At 40.1% G+C, this 26,910-nt stretch overlaps 1 protein-coding gene across 1 annotated transcript in view; it reads left to right on the forward strand.

Annotated features, from left to right (window-relative positions):
- The first annotated feature begins 2,577 nt into the window (after positions 1-2,577).
- LOC136877041 (glucose dehydrogenase [FAD, quinone]) overlaps positions 2,578-26,910 on the forward strand; it is an 83,412-nt gene continuing 59,079 nt past the window's right edge. The window contains exon 1 of the mRNA XM_067150844.2: positions 2,578-2,705. The gene's annotated coding sequence lies outside the window, so the exon portion shown is untranslated. The remainder of the gene's footprint in view (positions 2,706-26,910) is intronic.

Raw genomic sequence — 26,910 nt, forward strand, 5'->3', positions numbered from 1 at the left:
GGGGACAGGCAGATACTCCTATAGTATCACAATCCCACTCCTCCCTGCTATCTTTCTGTTCTTAGAACTAATAGCATGTCGGAGGCAGTGTAGAATAGGACGATTGCCACGCGGGGGGAGCGGACTTCGCCCCCCCCCCGAAAAAAGTAGCGTCCGTCATTAGTCAAACGGAAGGCGTACAGTGAAGAAGTAAAATGGATAGTGAACAGTGAGGAGTCGAAAGGATGGAGAGGCCTCAGTGAGTCATTAGTCAGTGGTCATGGGGAGAGTGAGGCCACAGTTGGGCTGTCAGTGCAGTTGGAAGGAAAGGATTGCCATGAAGTCATAGAAGGATAGGCTTGCCATGAAGCCATACAGGACAGACTTACCGAGAAGTCATCTAGATGGAGAAGAAGCAAAACGGATACATCACCAAATTAGGCTTGATATATCTACAGTAGACACCAGATCAAAGGAATACGTCGTAATTACACTCATAGTGTTGAAGGTACAGTCAAGTGAACCAGTGAGGGATGAATTTCATGTATAATTGTTAAATGTCCGGTAAAGAAGAATTCAAATTTAATGCCGAGTTTCTTTCAGTTGCAATGTCATAATTTTATATTCTCATCTGTTTTATCGCAGCAGTTTTTACTATTTTTATCGAAATTATTTCAAGCATATATTTTGTTCTATCAAATTAATTTATCGTTTTATTTCAAGGGCAGAATTAGATAGCCTCAAATTGAATGGGGAAACCGAACGCCAATCTCCTTTTGCCAGAACTTATATGGTATGTTGTCAAAAGTAAGCTTATTACCCCACACCCTAGAGATATTCAAGATTCTCATTCTATTATTGCTGCACTGAGTTGTAGTTGGCGCCCACCAAATAACGTGTGTGTAAGTAATCAGGTAAGAACTAAGTGTGAGTACAAGGTCCGACGATTGTGTATTTTATTTAATGAATATTAATTTTCATATTTTTCAATTTAAATGCATTTGTATATATTCAAAGTAAGTAGGAGATGTAGGAATTCCTCACTACCTATATACGCGGAGTAAACTGAGTTAACTCGAATACATTTTCTGAACACCTTATAGAGTTAACTCTTTGCTGCTGTGAACGGATAGAGTGAACTCTGAGTTTACTCGGAGTTAGAGAGTAGTATTTTGGGAACGCAACCTTAAGGGATAGATTTCCAAGTTCTTTGAAATGAAATGAAATGTCGTATGGCTTTTAGTGCCGGGATATCCCAGGACGGGTTCGGCTCGCCAGGTGCAGGTCTTTCTTCTTTATCTGTTTACCCTCCAGGGTCGGTTTTTCCCTCGGACTCAGAGAGGGATACCACCTCTACCGCCTCAAGGGCAGTGTCCTGGAGCTTCAGATTCTAGGTTGGGGATACAACTGGGGAGGATGACCAGCACCTCGCCCAGGCGGCCTCACCTGCTATACTAAACAGGGTCCTTTCGGAGGATGGGAAGATTGGAAGGGATAGACAAGGAAGAGGGAAGGGAGTGGCCGTGGCCTTAAGTTAGGTACCATCCCGGCATTTGCCTGGAGGAGAAGTGGGGAACCACGGAAAACCACTTCCAGGATGGCTGAGGTGGGAGTCGAACCTACCTCTACCCGCCTCTGTGGTGTAGTGGTTAGTGTGATTAGCTGCCACCCCCGGAGGCCCGGGTTCGATTCCCGGCTCTGCCACGAAATTTGAAAATTGGTACGAGGGCTGTGACGGGGTCCACTCAGCCTCGGGAGGTTAACCGAGTATAGGACCACAAGGCCTCTTTTCAGCATAGCAGGTGCGGCCGCCTGGGGGAGGTACTGGTCATCCTCCCCAGTTGTATCCCCGGACCCAGAGTCTGAAGCTCCAGGACACTGCTCTTGCGGTGGTAGAGGTGGGATCCCTCGCTGAGTCCGAGGGAAAAACCGACCCTGGAGGGTAAATAGATTCTAAGAAGATGAAAGTAAAGAATCAGCTGATAAGAAAACAGGGCTTGTACAAATTGTCTCTTTTTTAATAATTCCTATTAGTCCTAGTTTGAACCGGATAAAATGGAATAAAAATGTAATGTTTTCTCTACAAAGTAGGGGGTCGACGGCTCTCCGTCTCCGCGAGAGGCTGGTGTGACCCTTGCAACTCAAGGGAGCATTCATGTTCAAAATCCTGCAATACAATACCGATCACTGTTACGGTATCATGCTTTTATCAACATAATACGCTAATTTAAGCTGCATGACACCAAAAATACAGATAATAATGTTCAGCTCTCAAAACTTGCCCGGCAGGTGAAGTCTTATCGGACCCTCGAAGTGGCCGATAAATTACGCGCCGGGTAACTACGATTTATGATGCCGATAGCGCTATACGGGAGTGGTCGACCGGAAATATCCTTTACGCGGTGGGCAAGGTAAGCGCTACTTTACCCGTAGTTGGTAGAACCAACTCTACATTTGTTATGGGTTCTTGACTGTTATAGTGGGCATGAACTATGCAGCGCAGGAAGTCTGTGGGGAAGGGAAGGGGTGTGTGTGACAAGTAAAGGGCATTGCTTGTTTTTTAATATATATTTTGTAGAAGTGAAAGCGCAAAAGATTCCCTTGTGTATTGGTTTCATGTATTTACACATGCTGAGTTGTGAATTGGAACTGTCCGTCGAGAATCGTGTTCGTCTTCATTTGACTCTCTGGCAGGTTTGGAGCGAGACTTGCCCAGCCTGGTGTTTGTAAGTACGAAGAATTACTGCTAGTGTATGTGACCTTCTCTTAACTTGCACCAGCCTTCAAGCTGGCGGTAAATATCCCACTTTCGTCATGAGCTGGACTGTATGTGGCTTACAAAGCTCGAAAATGTGCTTATAGTACTGATGGGCTGCGAATGGACTCGCGAAGACTCGAGTCTGGGATCGTAAAACTCGAGGTACTCGAGTCCGGACTCGAGGCCGAGGACGCTGGCAGCGTTATCTGCGAGCCGTGTATGGAAACAACACGATGCTTAATACTGTAGGTAGGCCAAGGACAAGTATTGGGTCCGTTTCCCAATAATGCACAGTGATATAATGTACAAACTGATGTTGCGATGCGGTACTTAACATCACTTTAAAGAAGTGTGTACACAGTCACCCTTTGAAACAGTCGTTATTCCCGAAGCATACACACAGTACCTTACCGAAAATATAAGTTCGATATTATACGGCAGAACAAAATACCGGAGTTGGAAACAATATAATCGTTATTCTTGGATACCTCACCAAATGCCCAGAGCATTCCTTCAATCAATTGAACGTTGTGGACGTTTAACTAAGGCATTCGTTGTTCTACTGCACTACAATATATTGCAACCGTTAGGGCTTTAATCGTCGCACCAAATTAAGTATGAACCAGCTCTGAACACAACAGGCGACAAAATGAAACTGGCCCCGTTAGTTGGACAACAAATGAGGCTTACTCTGGGTATAATTAGGGCAATATTATTTAACTTGGTTTCACAAACAGATGTACAGATGGAACATTTGTATGAGAACCGCCAGAAGTCACTTACCAGGCTTGAAGTCTCATCCTCCCTACTTTCATAAGATCACCGGCTGAATTCGGAGAGCAATATGGGTAATGGAATGTTCGATAAAGAAATAAAATAGGCACTATCTAAAATGCCGCCTCTGTGGTGTAGTGGTTAGCGTGATTAGCTGCCACCCCCGGAGGTCCGGGTTCGATTCCCGGCTCTGCCACGAAATTTGAAAAGTGGTACGAGGGCTGGAACGGGGTCCACTCAGCCTCGGGAGGTCAACTGAGTAGAGGCGGGTTCGATTCCCACCTCAGCCATCCTCGAAGTGGTTTTCCGTGGTTTCCCACTTCACCTCCAGGCAAATGCCGGGATGGTACCTATCTTAAGGCCACGGCCGCCTCCTTCCCTCATCCTTGCCTATCCCTTCCAATCTTCCCATCCCCCTACTAGGCCCCTGTTCACTATAGCAGGTGAGGCCGCCTGGGCGAAGTACTGGTCATACTCCCCAGTTGTATCCCCGATCAAGAGTCTGAAGCTCCAGGACACTGCCCTTGAGGCGGTAGAGGTGGGATCCCTCGCTCAGTCCGAGGGAAAAGCCGAACCTGGAGGGTAAACAGATGATGATGATGATGATGATGACTATCTAAAATAATGAAAGTAGGATTCTATAATATGAGAGGAATATGCTAATATTCTATCTCAACATATGAGCAAGAAACAATTAAACTGACACAATTATATACATTATATGCCTCCTTTCCTTGAAATTATCCAGGCATAATTAATTCTTGTCGTACACCAATTCATTCGATCAACATACTGCACCCGTCCACCTCCCGAGTCCCAGACTAGCATTTATCTCAGGGGTGTCGGTTCATTATTTAAATCATCAAATATAAATATAACGGCATAATAGAACACGGGGATGAACGGAGCAACTTAAAATTAAAATGGGGAAGGCTCGATTGTAACTTGAATTTAAGGACTCCATGATAGGACTAGGAAGTGACTGTTACTTTATAAAGGGCATTATCTAACTACAATAAAAAGATTATGAGAGTGGTTTCCTTTGAAATAATTTGCCAGAAGGAGCGGTTTATTACGCCATTTGACGTATAAAACTTTGATACACGTGGCAACAATATTTGAATTTACACACATGTTACATATATAAATCACTTGCCATACCGCAAGTGGTATCAATATCTTGCTGCGTTGCTTCTGAAATAAAATGACATTTTGGAGGTATAATTTACGGATCGATTCCATTTGAATCGAACCGTTACTCAAGGATATAGCTTCCTTCTATCGGGAGCCCGAGCATAACCCATGTTACGGTCGGCTTCCCGATTTAACTAAGATGATGTACTCCGGCTATATACATTTTTCCGAGACCGGTACTCGGACTGGGTAATGTTTCTCGTGAAGTGCGAAAACTGGATTCCACGGACAGTCCCTATCTTACGATATCCAGCTGATGCCATACCAATGAATTAGCATTTACATTTTATTTACATGTGATCTGAATTGTCACCAGTTAGCCTCAGTAGACTACTGCCACAGATGAGATAACGAGGAGCGGAGGGAAATACCGTGCCAGTGACCCCCCTCGCATCGCGAGCGAAGTAAACAAACACGCAAGTATGACTGTAACATCGTCCCGTACGGAAACCGTACAATAACGCGGTAAAAAAAAATGATTCTAATATTATCACTCTCATTATTCAACATACGAATAGAGGGATATCGTCACCAAATAATTTAATCCACGCTCGTCACAATCTTCATGAAATTATTATTATTATTATTATTATTATTATTATTATTATTATTATTATTATTATTATTATTATTCCTCAACGGTTCCTGGCACTGTCACGTTGATTAATATCGTCATTATTATGCGGGATGCAAACACCAAGTGGTTATTACTGTTATTATTATTATTATATCCCTCTCGTGGTTATTATTATTATTAATGAATAGGTGACCCAAGATATTATTATTATTCACGTCACTTAAAAAGGTTATTATTATTAATGGACCGGTCACTTCCGCCAAATTATATATTAAGATATCGGTCGCAATTACAAACATTCACTGATCAACCAACGACATCATTACAGTTATTATTATGACAATTATTATTAATCCGACCGCGGTGATTTAACATCGTCCTTACATTGTTATTATTATTATCGGTTGCATATTCTCAATTAGATTCCCGTTTAACATCGTTATCAACGCTCAATTAATTAAGGCGGTCCAATCCTTTATCTGCAATATTTATTATTATTATTATCACGACATCATGATTGTCCTCACTCGTTATTACAATGAATACAATATACGACCATTTCTGTGGAATCTGAACTCTCATTATCCTTAGATCCGTTGTATCTCAACGAATAACTGTGCCGTCTATTTATTTCGTACATGCTGTCACGGGTTCGAATTCTACCCGCTGCGTAACTCAGTATTTCTCTGTGACACTGCCCGTACATTTTACACTCATATCAATATCCTAAGTGTCTCTCGTACGGAATTTATTTTCCTCTCTATCTCAATATTCCTCGATTCATTTATTTATTCCTCACAGAATTATCAACTGACTTATTTATTCATTTCGGACATCGTACGACCTTTTATTATCTGACTGCAAATTCTTTCACATTTTCTATCTCATTTGGATCTATGCCTTAGTTCATTCTCCACAAATAATCGTAACATCTTGAAATTATATTTACCAAAATTTGACAATCATGGTCTCGTAGTATTAGCACTACATGTTCCGGCTAATGAATCGCAACTTCAAAACGCGACATTTATACGTAACAAAAAAATATTGGACCGTAATTTAAACCACACGTTCATTAACATGTACGGATTATTAACACCGATCTACATTTCAATATTATTAATCGATCAAATTAAATTATCACGCACTTTAATTCCAAATTAAAACGACCTCCCGTCATTAAATGATTCCCAATAAACTCAACACTTGATCACATAAATTATTATTATCCCCGAACCATATAAAAAAAATATCTTCTTTAAAAAAATAGTTATATTATTTATTTATTATTATTATTAATATTTAAAAAAAAATAATAATTTCGCCTGTAATACGGTAGTCCGCTCTTATTATGTTTAACGCATAACCCCTTGTACAAAGTCAACTTATTCTGGCACTAATCACTCCAGATATGATTTACTTGGAAATATTATATTAATCGCATCTCACAAATTTAACAACTTCACTTTGAAAATATGACCATATTAATTTCAACTAAACACACTTGGTATGGCGAAGCTGGATTTTCCTTCCATGTCATTAAATGGCCCGTTAAAATTGACAAAACATAAAAGCACATATCGGGTCTTATTTAACTAGCATAATCAAAATCAAATGTAAAGAAAATTATCGACTAAAAAGAAATTAATGAATGCATGCATGACTTAACGTACTACACTATATATACAAATTTACATCTCCAACAAACTGAATACATAAAAGACCCGATTATTTACATTATTATGATTTACTACTGTCCGTGCTACAAATTTAGGATGGGGTCGTTAAGCGACCCATCTTGTTACAGAAGGTAACCAAGTATAATCAAATTATTCCCATTTTTCCCATCACGATAACATTTCCCAAATATATTTTACAGTTTAGTACTCATCTTAGTTATCGGTATTCCATTGCAGCTTTGCAGACGAGAGGCTTCATCCAGCCCCTCTCTGCGTTTTACTCCTCCATCCTTGATGGCGTAGTTTCACAAAAGATTTCCTGGCACATTATCATTTTATACTCATATCTTGACTACCACAAACCTTCACCATTTACTACGTTAACACAACAAATTTCTATCCTAGACCCAAGAATTTAATATATTTACACTATTTAATCTTCGTCCACCTACCGCACAATGGACCTGGACACGTACGACGAGGTGTCAACTATTTCGCCCGTCGCGATACGCCCGATTTATACGGCATTCTTGACGTGTTCATTACATCGGTTCGGTATAGCTAAGTACAGGCTACTACTTCCTTAAAGTACTGTTCGTCACACAGTCTATTATGTACGTACTTATGGTGATATATTTTATACTACTCTCTTGCAGGGTAATTACTTTACGTCACTGATTATTCATAAATAACAAACACTATCCTACGTTAACTATTTCCAGATTTAACATGTTGCTTGAGCGCGATCACACTTTACAAACACTGGCGGATGCTCGCGCCATTAAATGACTGTACGTCCGTAGAATTCTAAGTTACCGGCGACCAACAGTTCAACTCCCGATATTCAATTCACGTGTGCTGGCGACCGTCAATTCAGCTCCAACGATTCAAGACAAGTGGCTGGCGACCGTCAATTCAGCTCCAACGATTCAAGACAAGTGGCTGGCGACCGTCAATTCAGCTCCAACGATTCAAGACAAGTGCTGGCGAGCGTCAATTCAGCTCCAACGATTCAAGACAAGTGTTTGGCGACCGTCAATTCAGCTCCGTATATATGGATGAAGCCTTTTTCCCGCGGATTTGTTGACGTCATGCCCCTTAGGGAGGGGGTGGATTTTTAATATCGGTACTTGCACTCCGAATTGGAAGTTAAAATTTACATCAAATTAATCCACTCCGCTAGCATATCTGCTGGATAAAATATGAACTCCTGGTGATCACAGATTTAGGAGATATGGGTGGATTTCGCTCCTCACATTTCGCGCCTTCGTAAGCGTCTCTGACAACGTGGTCTTCTTTCAGCCAATGAGATTCAAGCTGTCCGGTTTCCAAGAAATCCAGCCTTCAATTTAATTAATTTGCCAATAAGTATTGATTATTTTTCCATGCGTGACATCTAATAAATTCATTACATTCATCCGCGTACTCATATTAATTTATTACTGAATACTTTTGTAATTACGAAAATATCTCATCCCTCATTCCTTAAGATGGTATCACTGAGTCTCCCATCAAATTTTTACTATTGGCCGGCAAGCGGTCACGTGATTTAAATCTCCACCTGCTCGAACTTAGGCTAGCGAACGTACACTCAGCCGCTGTAATTTTCCATGAGGTCATGGAATTTCCGTCCTACCAAAAATATCCCAAGGTCTTACTCATGTGGTGGGTTTTCTTTGTATGACTCTCCCCCCTTCCTCTTTCTGACCAAGACTTATTTGTGGACTCTGTATTTCCTTGTACGCCAACTAATGATATTCCCTGCTGTGAAGTAGCTAAAAGTTGTCGGGTTGAGCTAATCCGTCAGGCTCCAGTCTGTCGTCCTTCCTTCGCTCTGATTTCAACATTACCTAAACGAAATATTTTCAAATACACTCCTCTGTATTTCAATAAATGTCTCATATTATTTTACCGATCAAATCATGATTGATTATGGGCCTAAGTCACTCGGGTTCATCTTCCTCTTGCCCAGGTAAAAAAAATCTAGTGAGCATCATGAGATTTTTTTATGATGTGTCCATATCATCACTATCATGATTTGACATCGGATCCTCTGTTCTGCGACGGCTGTTGATTTCGTCTCTCAACATCTGGTTCCTGACCCTTAACTCCTCGTTCTGTCTTTCGATTTGATGGATCGTATTGACAAATTCCTGCACGTCGCTGTCTATCTCTCCACACTCTGGACATGGCCTTGCTTCAATTGGTGTATGGATTACTTGGACTTCTTCTTCCCTTCCGTCATCTTCTTCATCCTCTTCTTCGACATCATCTTCTTCCGTCTCGTCATCTGCTTCCTCTCGTTCATCCTCTGCTTCTAGTCACATCTCTTTGTTTCCTTGTCCCGAATCGAACGTCGGTGCAGTCGGGTTCAAGTCGCTGCCCCCTTTCCTTGCTCTTTGGAACTGCAAGCTCTCCGCTCCTGTCGCTTCCTCATCACGGCCCCGACCATGGATCGCCTCCTTCCATTTTCTCTTGTTCAGCTCTTCTATATACCGCCTAGACTCTTGGTATCTGTCATCCTTCTCCTGACGAGATCCTCCCTGGTAATATCTCGGGTTCCCTTGATTCCTAGCTGGATACGGCCTGTAATTACTTCTCTGGCATCCACGGTATCCCCTGTCAGCTCGAAAATTCCCTTGGTTTGTTTGCCGGTTGCCTTCCGCAAAATTCCTTGGTCTCGTCCATTGTCGCGGCTTCCACTCCGTATTATATGCTCGACGAGGTTCCGGATCCGTACTAGTTCCCTGGTTCTTCGTACTAGTGGTCTTCGGTTCGATTGTCCGTTCGATATTATTCACCTGTTGGTCCCTGCTCCTAATTTGTCTTGGGTTCGAATGATGCGTTGTGAGGTCTAATTGACGTAATAAAGCCTCCGCATCGACAGCTGTCTGGACATTTGACGCTATCATCATTCGTTGGACCTCGAATGGCAATTGCTTTCCAATGGCGCTAATCAATTCTGTTTCGCTCATTGGATTATCAAGCTCCCGTAGCTTGTGAAATTGTGCCACAAAGTAATCAGAGAATTTCGTTGGTGAAGATGTTGCATATCGTCTGGAGTATACTTCCAGCCTTAACTCCTGCTGTTCCTGAATACTCCAGAACTTTTGGAGAAAAGCCCGCCGAAATCCTTCAAAATCTTCAAAAGTATACAAGAAAGCCCTGAACCATACAGCTGGTGCTCCGTCTAGGAATTTCTCGACTGTTCGCAGTTGTCGCTCTACTGGTATTTTATTCTCACTTATATAACTGGCGATTTCCCGGATGAAACCTTTCGGGGTGACATGCCCACGGGCATCGAACTTTGGTGGCTTGTCATCAGACATCTTAATGACGTGTACCACCGATGTCGGGATAGCACTTGATGACGTAGACGACCCATCTCTGTTTTCAAACTTGAAACCGTGTGTATCAGCATGGGATAGGCCCCCTTTCTTATGAATCCCCTGGTTATCATGGGGTTCGTATTCGCGATATTGGAGGTTAAAATCTTGGCTAGACGCTGATGGTTCCAACCTAGCCTTCAACATCTCCAAGTCTTTTCGCATGTCATCCATTCCGTCGGGATTACAACTTGACATTTCTTTTGTGCCGGAATTTTGCCCATTATACGCCTTGCATTGTTCTAATAGGCGAACTTCCGTATCGGCAAATGATTGGCCCTGTTCAATTAAGTCTTCCGTCCGCTGGAATAACGCTAAGTTTGCGTCTTCGCACTTAGTTATTCTCTGGCTACGGTCTTCTAAATTTATAGTTAGTTCTTCGACTTTGTTTTTCAGTCCTGCTACGATGACAAGTGTACGTGCGGCTTCCCCACGTAACTCGTTCATGCCCTTGTCATGCTTGTCCAAGGTGCCAGCTATCTGCGCGCATTTTTCTTCTACTTGTCCCCGGACGATGTCATTCTCCTTCCTACACTCATCCCGAATTTCCTCTATGTGTGATTCTATGTCTTTTCTGTCAGTTAATCGTAGAGCGGCGAGTTCCTTGACACTAGCGTTCAATTTTTCCTTAATTTCTGCGCGTTCCATTTGAGCCTCATCTCTAACGCGGTCAACCTTTTCATTAACGATGGTAATGTACGCATCCATGTGCACTTTTAATTCGTCTTTCGCGAAGTGACATGCTTCCTGGACTTGAGTTAATTGGTCCCTAAGTTCCTGTCCCATCGCTACGCTCGCGGCCTGAACTGCATCTATTTGTGCCTTGAGTTCTGTTTTATTAACTTCGCACGCAGCCTGTACTTGGTCTATTTTGTTCTCTAATGAAGCACTATTAACCTTCATTTGTTGAATAATTTCCTGTCTATCAGAAACACTATCGGCCTGTACTTGATCTATTTTATTCTCTACCGAAACACTATTAGTCTGTAATTGATCTAACCTTCGTTCCATTGGACCAATACTTGCAGCCAATGCTTGCATCAAGTCCTCTAACGTGAGAGTTTTCACCTCTCCCTGTCCTTCTACCACTATGTCCTGGGATCGCTCCCTACCGTCGTCAGACATTATAACTTTTCTTGAGAAAGCAAAAGGGCCGATCGGCCTCTCGCCTTGCTGCACACGAAGGAATACGCTATTGGGTCTAGGCCCTATCCTATGACATTATACCCCTACACTAACTTTCATTTAACAAAAAAAAATTTTGACTATAAAACTTGTTTACATTTCCAGGTCATTCAACTTGAATGCTGGCTTGCGCCTAAGATTTCACAATAAACCGCTCCAATATAACAACAACAACAACATTAAAAACAACGATGAAGTTGGAAATCTCCTGCCCTGAAATACGTTAATTTTAAATTTATACCATCTCAACCTCTTTTTAAATAACAACTTGAACTGGTGCTCAGTAATATTTTTACCATTTCAAGCCTTCCTAAACAGCTGTTTATAATATTCATCTCATGTCCAATGACATTTAAATGGAGTCCTGAATAACAAAAAAAAATATTAAATTCCATATGGGAAAAGAGAAACATCAAATCTTCGAGCTTATTGAATTTTGAATCATTGCCAAACTTGAAGAGATTAGCAATGGATTATAATAATACACTAGTCAAATCTAGCTCCGTTCGAAACTAACCTTACTCTAGCATGATATTACGTTACAAGTGAACACACACTTGACCGTGATGCGGTCATCAATTAATAAAAATCAAAAATTTAAAAATATAAAATTTTGAAAAAAAGTATAAAAATATAAAAATTGATTAGCAATAAAATTGGCCTCTCTGCCGTTCTTAAAGCAACACTTTGCCGTTCTTAAAGCCCCACTTTGGGCCAGCCATTTTGCACCCGTCCACCTCCCGAGTCCCAGACTAGCATTTATCTCAGGGGTGTCGGTTCATTATTTAAATCATCAAATATAAATATAACGGCATAATAGAACACGGGGATGAACGGAGCAACTTAAAATTAAAATGGGGAAGGCTCGATTGTAACTTGAATTTAAGGACTCCATGATAGGACTAGGAAGTGACTGTTACTTTATAAAGGGCATTATCTAACTACAATAAAAAGATTATGAGAGTGGTTTCCTTTGAAATAATTTGCCAGAAGGAGCGGTTTATTACGCCATTTGACGTATAAAACTTTGATACACGTGGCAACAATATTTGAATTTACACACATGTTACATATATAAATCACTTGCCATACCGCAAGTGGTATCAATATCTTGCTGCGTTGCTTCTGAAATAAAATGACATTTTGGAGGTATAATTTACGGATCGATTCCATTTGAATCGAACCGTTACTCAAGGATATAGCTTCCTTCTATCGGGAGCCCGAGCATAACCCATGTTACGGTCGGCTTCCCGATTTAACTAAGATGATGTACTCCGGCTATATACATTTTTCCGAGACCGGTACTCGGACTGGGTAATGTTTCTCGTGAAGTGCGAAAACTGGATTCCACGGACAGTCCCTATCTTACGATATCCAGCTGATGCCATACCAATGAATTAGCATTTACATTTTATTTACATGTGATCTGAATTGTCACCAGTTAGCCTCAGTAGACTACTGCCACAGATGAGATAACGAGGAGCGGAGGGAAATACCGTGCCAGTGACCCCCCTCGCATCGCGAGCGAAGTAAACAAACACGCAAGTATGACTGTAACATCGTCCCGTACGGAAACCGTACAATAACGCGGTAAAAAAAAATGATTCTAATATTATCACTCTCATTATTCAACATATGAATAGAGGGATATCGTCACCAAATAATTTAATCCACGCTCGTCACAATCTTCATGAAATTATTATTATTATTATTATTATTATTATTATTATTATTATTATTATTATTATTATTATTATTATTATTATTATTATTATTATTATTCCTCAACGGTTCCTGGCACTGTCACGTTGATTAATATCGTCATTATTATGCGGGATGCAAACACCAAGTGGTTATTACTGTTATTATTATTATTATATCCCTCTCGTGGTTATTATTATTATTAATGAATAGGTGACCCAAGATATTATTATTATTCACGTCACTTAAAAAGGTTATTATTATTAATGGACCGGTCACTTCCGCCAAATTATATATTAAGATATCGGTCGCAATTACAAACATTCACTGATCAACCAACGACATCATTACAGTTATTATTATGACAATTATTATTAATCCGACCGCGGTGATTTAACATCGTCCTTACATTGTTATTATTATTATCGGTTGCATATTCTCAATTAGATTCCCGTTTAACATCGTTATCAACGCTCAATTAATTAAGGCGGTCCAATCCTTTATCTGCAATATTTATTATTATTATTATCACGACATCATGATTGTCCTCACTCGTTATTACAATGAATACAATATACGACCATTTCTGTGGAATCTGAACTCCCATTATCCTTAGATCCGTTGTATCTCAACGAATAACTGTGCCGTCTATTTATTTCGTACATGCTGTCACGGGTTCGAATTCTACCCGCTGCGTAACTCAGTATTTCTCTGTGACACTGCCCGTACATTTTACACTCATATCAATATCCTAAGTGTCTCTCGTACGGAATTTATTTTCCTCTCTATCTCAATATTCCTCGATTCATTTATTTATTCCTCACAGAATTATCAACTGACTTATTTATTCATTTCGGACATCGTACGACCTTTTATTATCTGACTGCAAATTCTTTCACATTTTCTATCTCATTTGGATCTATGCCTTAGTTCATTCTCCACAAATAATCGTAACATCTTGAAATTATATTTACCAAAATTTGACAATCATGGTCTCGTAATATTAGCACTACATGTTCCGGCTAATGAATCGCAACTTCAAAACGCGACATTTATACGTAACAAAAAAATATTGGACCGTAATTTAAACCACACGTTCATTAACATGTACGGATTATTAACACCGATCTACATTTCAATATTATTAATCGATCAAATTAAATTATCACGCACTTTAATTCCAAATTAAAACGACCTCCCGTCATTAAATGATTCCCAATAAACTCAACACTTGATCACATAAATTATTATTATCCCCGAACCATATAAAAAAAATATCTTCTTTAAAAGAATAGTTATATTATTTATTTATTATTATTATTAATATTTAAAAAAATAATAATTTCGCCTGTAATACGGTAGTCCGCTCTTATTATGTTTAACGCATAACCCCTTGTACAAAGTCAACTTATTCTGGCACTAATCACTCCAGATATGATTTACTTGGAAATATTATATTAATCGCATCTCACAAATTTAACAACTTCACTTTGAAAATATGACCATATTAATTTCAACTAAACACACTTGGTATGGCGAAGCTGGATTTTCCTTCCATGTCATTAAATGGCCCGTTAAAATTGACAAAACATAAAAGCACATATCGGGTCTTATTTAACTAGCATTATCAAAATCAAATGTAAAGAAAATTATCGACTAAAAAGAAATTAATGAATGCATGCATGACTTAACGTACTACACTATATATACAAATTTACATCTCCAACAAACTGAATACATAAAAGACCCGATTATTTACATTATTATGATTTACTACTGTCCGTGCTACAAATTTAGGATGGGGTCGTTAAGCGACCCATCTTGTTACAGAAGGTAACCAAGTATAATCAAATTATTCCCATTTTTCCCATCACGATAACATTTCCCAAATATATTTTACAGTTTAGTACTCATCTTAGTTATCGGTATTCCATTGCAGCTTTGCAGACGAGAGGCTTCATCCAGCCCCTCTCTGCGTTTTACTCCTCCATCCTTGATGGCGTAGTTTCACAAAAGATTTCCTGGCACATTATCATTTTATACTCATATCTTGACTACCACAAACCTTCACCATTTACTACGTTAACACAACAAATTTCTATCCTAGACCCAAGAATTTAATATATTTACACTATTTAATCTTCGTCCACCTACCGCACAATGGACCTGGACACGTACGACGAGGTGTCAACTATTTCGCCCGTCGCGATACGCCCGATTTATACGGCATTCTTGACGTGTTCATTACATCGGTTCGGTATAGCTAAGTACAGGCTACTACTTCCTTAAAGTACTGTTCGTCACACAGTCTATTATGTACGTACTTATGGTGATATATTTTATACTACTCTCTTGCAGGGTAATTACTTTACGTCACTGATTATTCATAAATAACAAACACTATCCTACGTTAACTATTTCCAGATTTAACATGTTGCTTGAGCGCGATCACACTTTACAAACACTGGCGGATGCTCGCGCCATTAAATGACTGTACGTCCGTAGAATTCTAAGTTACCGGCGACCAACAGTTCAACTCGCGATATTCAATTCACGTGTGCTGGCGACCGTCAATTCAGCTCCAACGATTCAAGACAAGTGGCTGGCGACCGTCAATTCAGCTCCAACGATTCAAGACAAGTGGCTGGCGACCGTCAATTCAGCTCCAACGATTCAAGACAAGTGCTGGCGAGCGTCAATTCAGCTCCAACGATTCAAGACAAGTGTTTGGCGACCGTCAATTCAGCTCCGTATATATGGATGAAGCCTTTTTCCCGCGGATTTGTTGACGTCATGCCCCTTAGGGAGGGGGTGGATTTTTAATATCGGTACTTGCACTCCGAATTGGAAGTTAAAATTTACATCAAATTAATCCACTCCGCTAGCATATCTGCTGGATAAAATATGAACTCCTGGTGATCACAGATTTAGGAGATATGGGTGGATTTCGCTCCTCACATTTCGCGCCTTCGTAAGCGTCTCTGACAACGTGGTCTTCTTTCAGCCAATGAGATTCAAGCTGTCCGGTTTCCAAGAAATCCAGCCTTCAATTTAATTAATTTGCCAATAAGTATTGATTATTTTTCCATGCGTGACATCTAATAAATTCATTACATTCATCCGCGTACTCATATTAATTTATTACTGAATACTTTTGTAATTACGAAAATATCTCATCCCTCATTCCTTAAGATGGTATCACTGAGTCTCCCATCAAATTTTTACTATTGGCCGGCAAGCGGTCACGTGATTTAAATCTCCACCTGCTCGAACTTAGGCTAGCGAACGTACACTCAGCCGCTGTAATTTTCCATGAGGTCATGGAATTTCCGTCCTACCAAAAATATCCCAAGGTCTTACTCATGTGGTGGGTTTTCTTTGTATGACTCTCCCCCCTTCCTCTTTCTGACCAAGACTTATTTGTGGACTCTGTATTTCCTTGTACGCCAACTAATGATATTCCCTGCTGTGAAGTAGCTAAAAGTTGTCGGGTTGAGCTAATCCGTCAGGCTCCAGTCTGTCGTCCTTCCTTCGCTCTGATTTCAACATTACCTAAACGAAATATTTTCAAATACACTCCTCTGTATTTCAATAAATGTCTCATATTATTTTACCGATCAAATCATGATTGATTATGGGCCTAAGTCACTCGGGTTCAATACACTGATATATGAGTTTATTTATTTATAAAAAATGAATATTGAATGGTATCCTTTAATTGTTAAACTCTCATCACAAATGGATATTAAATATGGTTCCAGTACCGGGGATCGAACTCGAGCTTCCTGAGTAAGAACCAGGTATCCTTTATTTACTAGTCATGATTTGGATAGAAAGAAAAAAAATATAACACAATATAAGCACATCTGTTATACACACGAGATTTCATTGCCGAGTATCGAACATGTGATCCATTTGACCACGACAAATGTATATTTACATTGAACACTTACGATGAACATACACGCTGAACATATATGTGCGTATCCTGGGTTTACCTAACAGATTATATTTTTTTTAAATCAGTCAAAGCTGGAATCAAACCCATCACCACAGTATACTTTGGGAAATAATAAAACACACAGAAACATACATATAAAAAATATCAAATATATTTACACAACACATCTTGAAGATATGGCTTAACCAAGCCATAATATCTGGTTAAATCTTCGCTCCAGCATCATTCGAACCAACAGGCTTCGGCTTCCAAGGTAAAAATTTTTGAACTCCAATCAGAGGCTAATTTAATATCTAGCATGAGAAGGGATCTATCCTTCACAAAATCCGGAAATTATCCGTGTTACTCGCAACGTATAATTAGAATAGGATTGAGACTACTTTGGTGAATGAAAAGAGCTTGGCCCGTTAACATCGCTTTGCTGGAGACTGCAAAGTTTGCTCGGCCAACGGTCGACCGGCATATACCTGTCAATCACAATAACAGCTGTAACTAGTCCTGGGTTGCGGATACCATAAATCGTCCGTCACTCTTCCTTTCGTTTTCCTTACATATCGTCTCGGCTTATTGTCAAGTATGCACTCACTTGAAAGCCATTATTTCTTATTACTCGTTATCTGGCTATATATTCAGCCCAATTTAATATCTCACAACAGCTATAATTATTTATTCTTCCTTATCACTCCAACAACATAACATGTTACAGCTTCGCTCTCTCATGTCTTGCCATCGTATCTCAATCCGTTCATTTAATTCACAGAGAAGACTCCATTATTTCAGGCTATTTAATTCTTCTCACAATTTCATATATAATTATAAATTAATTACACCACGGTTTGGATCAACTCCAATGATTATCTAATATTATCCGGGATTACAAATACCTGGATCGCAAACGTATAAGTTATATCCAAACTACTCTGAAGATCTTTACCAGACGAAGAAATATAAATCTAGCTAACTTGCCGTTCTTCCCAAAGATAGTTCATATAAGCTAAGAACTTTGAAGTCTATATAATAATTCATGCAAATGAATTTTTGTTAAATATCAATGATTATCTTAAAAATCACTTGATGATCCTAACTAATAATAATAAATTTTTCCCAGTCATACGCGCATAATGTTCCCTACATATTTAATATATAATTATGACATTATAACATTTACAAATATTGTTATTACTGGCATGTATCTCTCGTGTTTAGGACATATAAAAGTATGTACTTAACACTTGGTGAGTAAGGCTTGCTGTCATCCAGGGTACATCTTAGATCTTTACACGAACATGATGAATATTCTTGTTCCTGGTAGTCCTCGATCCCTCTTCATACGACGATCCATGACTCGTGCTGTTGTTTTCTCAGTTGAATTGCTGGACGATCTTTGCAAAGCTGATCGCAGGCACTCAGGCGCGACTCTTGTAGGTTCCGAGTCTTGGGTTCGACGACCACTCACGAACATACAGAAAAATGGATAATGAGTTATCAAATACTGTTTTATGCACTTTCAAAGGGGGGCCTACTTGTAACAAGATCCACTCTTAAGTTGAAATAGATTAACGCAAGTAGTGATAAGTTGTAAAATTACTGCTCATTCCCTGGCCGTCACACAGACTATCACAACGAATGTCCCTGAAGGATGCGAATATTAATTTGTCAAGAACAGTTATTTATTTTTTGCTAAAATGTCACTCGTTCTTAAATACTCAGGAGCGGTGATAATTAACTCTCGTATATTAATTGACTGTCTCACCACGCCAAATAATCTGAAGCGTTGCCCTCCGTTGGTGATTGCACCATAAGTCATAACTAACTATCTTCCACGATTGTGATGTTAAAATGCCAAATTAAGGCTTCTATTCGGCAATTATGTACATTAACTTGTACTACACGGCTTATTCCGTAAAAATATTAAATCACATTGATGTGTTTCTTCAATGGCACAACACTTGGTACACTGATATCCAAGTAACTGATATCCAGGTCCGCTTCTAATATGTTGAGCTGCAACTACACAGACGACAACCAGGTAACGTGTTACCACTGCAGCTACACGGATGAGAATGAGATACAGTATCTGGGTCCAGGCTATATTTATAACCTCCGGAAAAATGGTCAGGGGGGAGATGAATTATGTTCCTGTTGAAAATGACGGTCCGGTAATCGGAGTCTTTGAACGACGTGATAACAGTCGAATAAAAGCTTATGACCTCTACTTTCTACTGAACATAGTGAAACCAAAGCGATCAGTAGGTTATTCATAATTTCCAAAGCGTCCTTTTGGAAAATCATGCGTCATGTTTCATCATGCAATATCTCCCACTTTTTTCCACATGTTGTCAGATTTCAGTAGTCGCCTTTGATCTGCGTACTACTGTATGATAGGCGTCATTACTGATTCATATTTAAAGTATTGTATTTATATGCATTGACAGTCAGCATAAAATACATTGGTTCGAATGGGACCTGATTTATAAATTTAGAAAAATTATTTCATATAGAAGTATTCTTTTTCTTCCTCTTTTTCGTAAATTATGGTGAAGTGATACTAATGAATGCGGTGTTGAATTTATAGTTAACACACCTTAATTCGGCCCAGTCTCCAATAACCTCCATCTCCGTGCGCAGCGTTATCATCCCTTCTCGCTCGCTCGCTCGGAAAGAGAGCGCGGTTTCAAGGTTAGCAATACTGCGTTGCCCTCTTCTCATTACAGCGTAGGAAAACGATCCTTCCGGACTGGCGCGTCGCGGATCATACCCCGGTTTGACATACAGAATGCTAACTACTGCATTATATGTCACAGGATGTTGCGGAAAACGGCATATATAATTAGCCAGACCTCCTAACATGTCCATAGCATGATGATGAACGGTCACAATATATATATATTACGCCGTATTTACAAGAATGGTCCGCCTCTATGGCGTAGCGTGATTAGCTGCCACCCCTGGAGGCCCGGGTTCGATTCCCGGCTCTGCCACGAAATTTGAAAAGTGGTACGAGGGCTGGAACGGGGTCCACTCAGCCTCGGGAGGTCAACTGAGTAGAGGTGGGTTCGATTCCCACCTCAGCCATCCTGGAAGTGGTTTTCCGTGGTTTCCCACTTCTCCTCCAGGCGAATGCCGGGATGGTACCTTCCAATCTTCCCATCCCTCCACAAGGCCCCTGTTCAGCATAGCAGATGAGGCTGCCTGGGCGAGGTACTGGTCATACTCCCCAGTTGTATCCCCCGACCAAGAGTTTGAAGCTCCAGGACACTGCCCTTGAGGCGGTAGAGGTGGGATCCCTCGCTAAGTCCGAGGGAAAAACCGAACCTGGAGGGTAAACAGATGATGATGATGATGATGATTTACAAGAATGTATAGGCCTACACAACAAAACCATATTGTAACGTAAACTAAGGAACGTGTGAACACAGGTGCTTAGGAACCACAGTCCGGCTCCATGGCTAAATGGTTAGCGTTCTGGCCGTTGGTCACAGGGGTCACGGGTTCGATACGCGGCAGGGTAGCGAATTTTAATCATCATTGGTTAATTTTGCCGACACGGGGGCTGGTTGTGTGTGTTGTCATCATCATTTCATCCTCATTATGACGCGTAGGGTGTCAAATCGAAAGACCTGCATCTGGCGAGCCGAAAATGTCCTCGGACACTCCCGGCACTAAAAGCCATACGCCATTTCATTTTACCGGCGCACAGTATGAAATTGTAGAGATCAGGCAGGACAAAAGTACATTTTTGTTTAATCTATTTATATTATAAAGGGCTTGTACGCTCGTGACTATACAAAGAATATCTGACCGCAAAGCTTTTAAAGCTGTGTGTGGTATATCTGACCTCTACAATATTGTGTGAACATTGCGCCCCTTACCGAACCTTGCGTCTCGCACTGGCAATTGTCTGCTGTGTGTTCAGATGAATATACGTAACTAGCGACTGTGTTAAGATATTTTAAATGTGAAATAGGGATACAGCTAGATTGTAATCTTCCTTTCTTAATCTGTTTACCCTCCAGGTTTGGTTTCTCCCTCGGACTCAGCCAGAGATCCCACCTCCACCGCCTCAAGGGCAGTGTTCTGGAGCGTGAGACATTGGGTCTGGGGATACAACTGAGAAGAATGACCAGTACCTTGCCCAGGCGGCCTCACCTGCTATGCTGAACAGGGGCCTTGGTGGGGGATGGGAAGATTGGAAGGGATAGACAAGGAAGAGGGAAGGAAGCCTACAATGAATAGTTAAATTATGTTCCTAATCTTCACTCCGTATCCCAAGTTACCAAAGGCTAACCTACTGGGCGATATAATGTAAATATGCAAACTCATATCCTCATCCCGAGGTGGTGCAGCTCCTTTCGGGAAAACCCTCATTGCAGGTGAGCTGCATGTACCATTTCAATCACATACCAGCCTTCCCGACATTCTAAAATTTCTGGCGGTACCGGGAATCGAACGCAGGCTTCCAAGGATGGGAGTTAATGACACTACACGTTACTCTACAGAGGCTCTGTAATGAGCAAGCCCAAGTAAATATAGACGAAGGAGAAAAGGAAGAATGTCATTGTGTGACAAACTAAACGAATGACATTTCGAAACAAATATGTCACGATCTTACACTCCCGTGTTTCACGGTATGGTCATCATTTACGTAGCTGTTGTAATAGTACTTCATGACTGGGGCATTTCTCCCGACTGCTCGGCAACAGGTCGCAGTTACGGTTCGTGACGTCACGGTGGAGACTCGAGTACTTCGCACGGGTTACTCGGCGAGGCTTGGACTCGCCAGACTCGATTCTCGCGAGTCCAAGCGTCACTCGCGCGCATCACTATCTTATAGAAGCTTCCCTCTTTATCTGTTAAATTTCTTTGCTGTTTAGATTGTATCTTACCTCCTTTTGTGTTCAAAAATCTTTTAGGGTAAATATCGTAATATTTTATTGAGATCTGCATCTGGTTTTCGCCTCCCTTGAAGGTTACGAAAACGGAATTTGTACCTTCGTGCCCTTTTCTGTTACACGCTGGCCGTGTCAATTGCTTAGTATTGTAAGATTCATTTTGTATTCTAGCCGTTGTTTCTCTCGATCTTTCAAAAGGCAATCTGTTCCTAGTTTTTATATTGTTATTCTGATCATGGTTTATAGATTAAATAAGGTACAGGTAATCTGTTTATTTTTGTTGTATGTGGGGGAATACAGTTTTTAGTGTTAACAAAAGCCCCGGTTTGTTAAAGATAAATTTCCTTCTCCTGTAAATGTTTTCTTCCAGTTCTCTCTGTACCCTTTTCCTTTGAAATATTCACAAACTAGAGTTGGTAAGATTATGTTTTGTTAAAACATATCTAAATTAAAGATTTCCTGGCTGGACTATTTCATGACTTGCGTTGGCCCAGTATTTGTACTGCGTACTCTGCTTTTCTGCTTTACTGGGATATCTTGTGAAATTTCTCTGATTTGTCTCTAACCACTAAATCATTAATATTCGCTCGCCATAACATTACGGAAAATGAAACTTCACAGTTCTGTAATTACTTTAAGCACTGTTTTATTAGAAATCGTATCTGACATGTTGAACTCCGCTGCACAGTGATTTTTTTCAAGTTGCTTTACGTCGCACCGACGCAGTTAAGTCTTACGGCGACGATGGGACAGGAAAGGGATAGGAATGAGAAGGAAGCGAGCATGACCTTAATTAAGGTACAGCCCCAGAATTTTCCTGGTGTGAAAATGAGAAACCAAGGAAAACCATTTTCCGGGCTGCCGACAGTGGGGTTCGAACCCACTATATCCCGAATACTGGATACTGGCCGCACTTAAGCGACTGCAGCTATCGAGCTTGGTCACAGTGATGTAAACACGGATAGACAGAGAGATCACAATTCAATGAATACCAAACTTAACGTCCGCCTCTGTGGTGTAGTGGTTAGTGTGATTAGCTGCCACCCCCAGAGGCCCGGGTTCGATTCCCGGCTCTGCCACGAAATTTGAAAAGTGGTACGAGGGCTGTAACGGGGTCCACTCAGCCTCGGGAGTTCAACTGAGTAGAGGGGGGTTCGATTCCCTCCTCAGCCATCTTGGAAGTGGTTTTCCGTGGTTTCCCACTTCTCCTCCAGGCAAATGCCGGGATGGTACCTAACTTAAGGCCACGGCCACTTCCTTCCCTCTTCCTTGTCTATCCCTTCCAAACTTCCCATCCCCCGACAAGGCCCCTGTTCAGCATAGCAGGTGATGCCGCCTGGGCGAGGTACTGGTCATCCTCCCCAGTTGTATCCTCCGAGCTAGAGTCTGAAGCTCCAGGACCCTGCCCTTGAGGCGGTAGAGGTGGGATCCCTCGCTGATTCCGAGGGAAAAACCGACCCTGGAGGGAAAACCGATTACGAACGAACGAACCAAACTTAACCCTGTTCAGTTGTTTCTCCGCCTGATTGCAACACTGTGGTTTCGTACCTACATACATACATTCCCACCTCAAGTAAGTAATCTGTTGCTATCACAATACTGACTGAATTATAGGATGCACTTAAATGTAGCTAAGAATACTATAGTACAGAGTTTTTAAAGATCAGATGACCAGGCCTCGAAAAAAAAATCTTCTGACCTAGTTCTGAAAACATACAAATAATACGAATACAGTGTGATGCATAGACCCTTAGTACATATTTTGGCTTTTATTTAGAGTTACAAACTTTGTGTACAGGCTATCCCTAGAAAATTACAGCAAATGGCGGCAATATAACTGAATCTTTACTAAGGAACAGTGTGCGCATTATGTCAACACATATGTCTTGTGTTTTGAGCACTGAAATACCAATTTCTCACTGGATGGATCAAAATTTACTAATGATAAGCCATTCATGTTAATGAACACCAAATTATTAAGGCTGTCCGACCCCATTGATGAACTCAATCCGTTATTTATTTAAAAGCTCTCGCACAAGAAACATTCAACGCCCGTAACACTGAGATAATACGAAGCAACTGGCGTAAAGTCGGAAATCTGTCTTTGTTTTGCTCAAAAGATCGCCTACTTTATTCCCTTGCCAAGCACTTTCAATTCGTATCACTCGTGAAGAGTGCTTTGATTTACTTTTTCAAAGTTATGGTAGAACCCACAAGTTGGATCTTGAAATGCTGCGACAATGTTTCAATCTATCTTCCAAATACCCTGGTGTGGAGCACATTTCGGTGCTATGTTCACTCTTGAGAAAATTGTCCTCTATAGAAAGCATCGCATGTTTTCGGTATATAACGATTGGAAACAAAAACTTCAGACCTTTCTGATGAACTCAATCTCGATTTCGAAAGACGATCCAGTATAAAACGGACAGCCTCTTACAAAAACAATAACAACTTTTTTGCCAAAGCGTTTAAAGTCATTAAACTTCAGAAATTTATTTATAATAGTGCATTACATAATCCACCTAAATTTCATGAAAAGCGGACAGTGCGTTTCCGTGTAATGGTACTACAAAGTTGTTGTTTACAACAAAAAAAAGGCAAGAAAACATTTACTTTTTGCATTCCGCCCAATATAACTTTCATAAGAAACATAATAAGAATATGTAAATAGCATAAAGAACGTAGAATAAAACACGCTTTACGATGGTGTGATTATATTTTATAATGGTGGACTGGTTCAAATTTTATTAGCATTTAAACTCGACCACAAATACTTTCTGCGTCGACAGTAGGTGTTTTGTTCCATCTTGCACCATCTTCCATGTTCCGTCTTCATTGTCAACTTGAGGAAAAGAACTGGTGTTACTATTCTGCCCTTGTAATTGCACACTCGTAATTCAACGGAATTAAATATGTTCTTGACATTCAAGTTAAATCTGAAATGTTGAACTTGTACGGTAACAGATTTATTATAATTTGTTTTTAATCCATCCGTCCATCCATCTCGGATCAGGTAAAAATTGGGAATACCAGCGTCAGAAAAACCTTGACGCCAGACTCGTATTTTCAGCCGCAATGGCGACCTGGCGCCCGGGATTTTTTGAAACCTGCAGATGACTCATTTTTCGGAGCAAGCAAATTTGCCTGGCATGTGGTGCCTGTACGGCAGTATTATGCAACAACTTGATACAACAAATGAATATTCAATTAATACTTCTGAAAATGAAATCACTCACATACCTGAAAGATGATCTATTATCCCCCTTTTTAAGTGTTTGTGATTATTGGAAAACAAATACAAAGTTTCCAAAGCTGCGAAAACTAGCTGTAAAATATTTATAGATACCTCCAGCAACAGTATTTTCTGAGCGACAATTTAGCACAGCAGAACTCATACGTGACAGAAAATGAAGTAGAATCGACTCCGGAAGAATAAGAATGCTTGTATTTTGAACCAAAACTTACAATACTATTGTTATTATTTTAAAAATAGTGTCGAATACTTTTTTTATCATTTGGCTTGTGGAATGATGCGCAATTAAGTACATACCCCAATCATTATATTAAAAAAAATTATGAAAATTAAAGTCAGTCAGTCAGTCAGGCCATTCTATACGGTCGATTTTCTTCATTTTTCTTTTAACTGAAAGGTATTCATGCACAGATTTGTCATCGGGTACTATGAATCACTTAACTTCTGCCTTCCTCAAATTATTTCACTTTTTCAATTTGTTGTCTCTTTGAAGTAATCATAGCTTTGGTTCTAATTGAGGTACGGAGTTCGTTTTGGCCTAAGAACACTCAGTGGATTAAGCTCTTTCATATCAGCTCTTAACTATTCAAATTGGTTGATTCTGAGGAAAGTTTTGAGAACACATTCAATTTGACGTCTCATTTCTTCAACATTTTTTCTAATTGAAGCAATCGTATCCTTCGTTCTAATTGAGGTACGCAGTTCTTTTTGGTCTAAAAACACTCGGTGGATGAAGCGCTTTCCTTTGAGGTAATAACTACTTAAATTGGTAGATTCTGACAAAAGTTATGGGTACATTATTTGTCTCCATGACGGAAGACCTTTGAAGGACTTTTTAACAGTTCGGCGCGTAGTGTTGTTCCAAGGAACGTTTAATTCAATTTGTTTGTGAGATGTATTTTCAAGTGTTTTGTTGGCATAATATTATTCTATTACCAGAGCAGATCGTGTGCTTTATTTCATTAACTCGAAATTTTGCAAATACATCCGTGAGGATAGTAACGAACAACACCATACTTTGTACATTGCGGGCGGAGCCAGCAGGAAACTGCTAGTATGTTTTAATTTAATTTACAATTATACAGATATTGAATTGTTAACATAAAAATGCCTGCTTAATAAATAAATAATCTTGTATTTAGAAATTTGTATTATACTATTTTATTTCAAGAATGAATATCGGAGTATCGAGACACAGAACGTGTATTCGTATCGAGTATCGACAAAACTGTGAATCAGTGGTGGAGTGTGAGACTCCAGATCCCAAAATCACGGGTTGAAATCTGGTAGTGGTTTCAAGGAGGAAATAGTTATTTACGAAATTGCCTCGGAAAGTGTTTTACTTTACGAGTTAGATGTTTTGAAATGAGTGACGTAAACTTATCACTTTAGTGGATGTTGCGTACAATATTTTATTTCGCATTAGCATGTACTTCAATCGTTAGGTGCATTTGAACCATTCATTTAAAAGCAAAATAAAACCATTATATTTATTAACACACATCGTTTTCGCATAAATTGCATAAAATACATTACTTGATATTTAATGATATAATTACTTCCAATGATTA

Source organism: Anabrus simplex, chromosome 7 (genome assembly GCF_040414725.1).
Source record: "Anabrus simplex isolate iqAnaSimp1 chromosome 7, ASM4041472v1, whole genome shotgun sequence".
NCBI lineage: Eukaryota > Metazoa > Arthropoda > Insecta > Orthoptera > Tettigoniidae > Anabrus > Anabrus simplex.